Source organism: Rhamphochromis longiceps, linkage group LG16 (assembly GCF_057381845.1).
Source record: "Rhamphochromis longiceps isolate RC_006_pf linkage group LG16, R_longiceps_female_GT1.1, whole genome shotgun sequence".
NCBI classification, from domain to species: Eukaryota; Metazoa; Chordata; class Actinopteri; order Cichliformes; family Cichlidae; genus Rhamphochromis; species Rhamphochromis longiceps.
Genome location: NC_140572.1, coordinates 5,873,437 through 5,877,515, shown reverse-complemented (window position 1 = coordinate 5,877,515; position 4,079 = coordinate 5,873,437).

The following is a 4,079-nucleotide window of genomic DNA, read 5'->3' as shown; positions in this document are numbered from 1 at the left end:
TTGCAGTTTTCTGTAGCAGTTGTTAACCCTATGCAGATATATTTCTGAATATTTTTTTATATATATCAATAACTTCTTAGGCATTCAGTGAATATCAGTAAAATATATTTCCATTAGGATGATGTTTTCAATATATGCCTCTACAATACACTGAACCTGACAGGCCACAGACATAACCAGGTTTAAACTGAACACCCACGATTATCAGGGTATTATACAAATACCTCAATTTAACTTTCAGTCAAATATTTAAAAAAAAACAAACAAACATTTATTCTGAGGTTATGGTCACATTGGTCATTCCATGCACAGTCATGTCTTCACAGTGCCAGTAACCAGTTATACTTACACCTGGGCTCTGCCTCTCTACAGTCTTCCAACCACAGATGTTGCTGCCCAGAAAAAAGAAAAAAAAAACTTCACAGGTGGGACAGAAGAAGTTAAAACTGGAAACAAAGCGATCACAGAGGGGTTTGTAAAGGGCTTATTTGCAGAAAGTTTTTTCCTCTTGCAGCAGTTTCCATCTGTCCATCTCTATCCTCCTTCACTGATTGGTTATGGGTGCCTACAGAGACCTTAACCCCAGGTTACAGAAATCAGGACGTTGCCAACAAGGCGAAACAACACGCGCCCAAAGTTTGGGCCTCATTTTTGGCACACCCAATCAAGCGCAAGGATAACACCAGCAACCATAATTTGCCTGTTAATAACTAGGAATAAGCTTTATTACAGCGCTGCAGGACTTCATATATCTAATCTTTCTTTCTCCACTTCTCTATTGTTCTATAAGAAACAACAAGGAAAAAAATATGAATGCCGACACAGATGTTTGTTCCTAACTAGGGAAAGAAGAATCAGCCGAGGGAAACATCAGGTTAAGTCACACCTGGCAGTCAGACTCGACTTCATCGTATACAACTCATCGTACAACAGACGTGTTACTCTGGACTATGGGAAATGATTAGCTCTCACTGCTGTGCTCTAAAGTCTTTAATTAACATGTCTGTGTGACAGTGGAGCATGCGTGTGTGTGTGTGTGTGTGTGTGTGTGTGTGTGTGTGTGTGTGTGTGTGTGTGTGTGTGTGTGTGTGTGTGTGTGTGTGTGCGTGCGTGCTGGCAAAGAAGTGTGAAATTCGCTAATTAACATGACCACCCTTTGATCCGGGGAGAACACACATATGACATCTGAGTTGGGGTGAGCTGGAGGGATGGGAGGAGTCCTGGAAATTTGTGTGCATATGTGTGTGTGTGTGTGTGTGTGACTGCGTGTGTGGCTTATTGCTGGATGAGTTCAAGGTTAATTCTCACTTTCATAAGCTGTTATGTAGACCTAAAGGTTACCCAAAGCAGAGCACATAAAAGCAGCAAAAGTGCTCGTTTGTGTGCAAACACTGATTTTGATCCACCTGCTTAACGCCCTTAGTGATGATTATAACAAGTGCCAAGATGATAGCGCACAGAGATGCCTTTTATCTTCCCCAAAGTGATGGATCATGTTGGGATTGTTTCTAAAGGCACAAAGTGTAACACCTGCAGTGGCCAGGATCATGTTCTTACCCACAAAGCTCCGTGATCAAAGTCTGAACAGTGATTGGTAAACAGTTTTGGTGTTACATCAGTTTAAAAATGTCTTTTTCCATTTTTTGGTAAAAAATGAAAACAAAAATATCCAACAGTGAAGAAACACTGAATAACAGGAAACAATGAATCAGCTGCTCTGTAGCTGCTTAGCTGTACCAGATGGAGCAAGTTAAACAGAAGACAGATGGACAATGAACTGCTTCATCACCCCAGTATGCAGGAACCATATTCACTACTGCAATGTGTTTCTTTTACCAAAGATGTTTTAGAGTTTAACGACAGTAACATCCAGAGAAAACACTATTAAATCTAGATTAGTGTCACGTCATCTTATTAGAGCGCATTAACCAACCATGGTCAGCCTCGTAGACAAAGTAGATTTCTAGTTTATTTTAATCTGGTCTAGGTCCCATTAATCGGGCTATTGTATAGCAGAGACCTGGAGAAACAAAAAGAAAAACAATGTATATGTTTTGGTAACAAGCCACTGGCTGCATCATACTGCACCACAAGGTTGAAAATTCCCTCCACATACCGCACAAATGAAATCCCAAGATGCAAATGGGTGTGTGGATCTGGACTAGTTTGTGAGAAAACAGCCCCTAGTTTTTGTTTTTCAATATTTATTTATTTCCATTTGCTTTGAATCTGTTTAAACAGCAAATGTTAGATTTTGCAATTGTAAAGAATCCTTCCAAAATCTCTTGGATCCAGATCCGGATACAAAATGACTCCACAGTTTAATCACTTCTGTGTGGGATTAAGCTCCACCTCAGGCACATTTTTCATGTCTTAACTTTTTTGGGTAATCCTGCTTGCAGCCAGACAAACAAACCAAGTCAATCACCGTCGTAGTGAAGGTAAAAATGTGATTTTTACATAAATCATGTTAAAATGTTTATTTTAGAGATGAAAAGTAAACAGTGAAATTAGATTCGCTAACTTTGTTATCAGGCTCCATTCAGGGATACTTTCAGTTTGAATGAATCATCCTGCAGATTCAAGTCAGAAAACACAACACAAGTGTTTTGGGGGAGACAATAATGTGATGCAACAGTGTTTTTAGTGTTCTGCATGTTTTGGTTTCGCTGATGTTCCGTCACATTATTGTGTCCCCAAAAACATTTGCTCTCTGTTTAGCTAGAAAACATCAGAATGCTGCCAAAGATCCCTGTGTCTTGTGAGTTTCTGGTTTTTCTACCTACACTCTGTTTCATTCAACCTCCTTTGTGTTTTCTGTGCTTTTGCAGCTTTTTTTTTCAATTTGCATTTGACCTCTCAGGGCCACCGTCAATTAACGCACTTAATCAGTGACTTAATCACTAATAGAAGTACCCTGAGCAATATTTGAATTAGGAGGAACAAAATGCAGAATATCTGTTTATTTTCTTCCTATCATACTCATTTGCAGCGTATCTTAATTTCACATCCTTTGTTCTCAGTCTGTTTGAACACTGGTGATTTTATTGCTCTGGTTTATATTTTTCACTTAAACAGACTGTTGGGCCTCTTTATATATTTCAGTCCTTCTCTCCTCACCATTCCTTTCTGATCTATCCTTTCCCTCACAATCCACATCTCAGTCTGTCCATCCTCATCTCGTCTCTCTGTCTCTGCCACATCAGCTCAGCTCTGCAGTCTCTCAACATCTCTATCTGCTTTTTTTCACCTGCGACTCTGTCACATTGAGTTCTCTGCTCTTTCTGTCTCTTTTCTTTTTCTGTTTATCTCTCCTCTTTCTTCCTTCTTCCACCTCCTCCATTTTTCCCCCATTCCACCTTCCCTCGCCCTTCTTCCTCCTCCCTCCTCATATCTCTCTCTCTCACTCTGTTCCCCTCTATCACCTCCTGGGTAATGACAGGGGGGACAGGTGGAGACCAGACCATCTCTACCACCAGTCTGTGTGTGATTGTGTGTGTGTATGTGTGTGTCATTTACACACACATACACACACAGATGGTGGACAGGGGTCCCTGCCGGCCAGCCTGTCTGTCTGGTGATGGGGTGTTGTTGTTGTTGAGTGCACTCAGCCACACATGATTAGCTAGACAAACACACACACGCAGACACACACGCATATGTAGTCCTTTCTACATGGCACATATGGGGCTCAGCACCAAAACAAGTCACCTGCTATTCCAGTCACACATACACAGACTCACACACACAGGACTGAACAAGAATCAGAGGGCTGTGGAATTGTCAGTACTGATTATGGATAATCGTGTGTGTGTGTGTGTCTTTGCTTTACGTAACATTATCACTACGCAATAAATTTTCTTACATGTTATCCTCAGACTGTGGCCTTATTCTAATTTATGCAGTGGACTAATTAACCATTAATGCTGTTTATGCTGTTTTTGGCACAATATAATGAAACTTGGTTAAAAGACTGTGGAAGTGTGAATACAGATGGAATTTAATGGGATTGATAAAGTTTATGTAAATCAGTGAATTTATATGCACCAGGTTAGAGTGAAGTTGAACATACTGGGGAT